Source organism: Camelina sativa, unplaced genomic scaffold (assembly GCF_000633955.1).
Source record: "Camelina sativa cultivar DH55 unplaced genomic scaffold, Cs unpScaffold25080, whole genome shotgun sequence".
Lineage (NCBI taxonomy): Eukaryota > Viridiplantae > Streptophyta > Magnoliopsida > Brassicales > Brassicaceae > Camelina > Camelina sativa.
This window is the reverse complement of record NW_010946057.1, coordinates 1-251: the sequence shown is the minus strand read 5'-3', so window position 1 is coordinate 251 and position 251 is coordinate 1. Positions and strand designations below refer to the sequence as shown.

At 39.0% G+C, this 251-nt stretch overlaps 1 long non-coding RNA gene across 1 annotated transcript; it reads right to left on the bottom strand.

Annotated features, from left to right (window-relative positions):
* On the bottom strand, window positions 1–251 carry LOC109132129. The gene is made up of 3 exons (XR_002037383.1): window positions 234–251; window positions 118–162; window positions 1–24 (listed from the first exon to the last, which is right to left on the bottom strand). It is a non-coding gene; the product is annotated as an uncharacterized LOC109132129 (long non-coding RNA).

Sequence of the window (251 nt, the reverse complement as noted above, 5' to 3'; positions counted from 1 at the left end):
AGCTATCGACAGGTATTTCATTGCCTGCAATACCGAGGACATCGCCATTGTGAATATCATGCAATCAAAAACTGAAACAAAAACCACGTTTTTATGGTATGAGACTAGTGAAATGACCTTAGACTTCCCTTCTTTGTCCAGAGTGTCCCACCAACCTCGAATCTATTTATCAAAGAGACAGTTACATTTCTCCCGTTTCGTTTCTATAAGTTTGCTTAGTGAAATCAACTTACAGTGTCGTTGTCATGAGT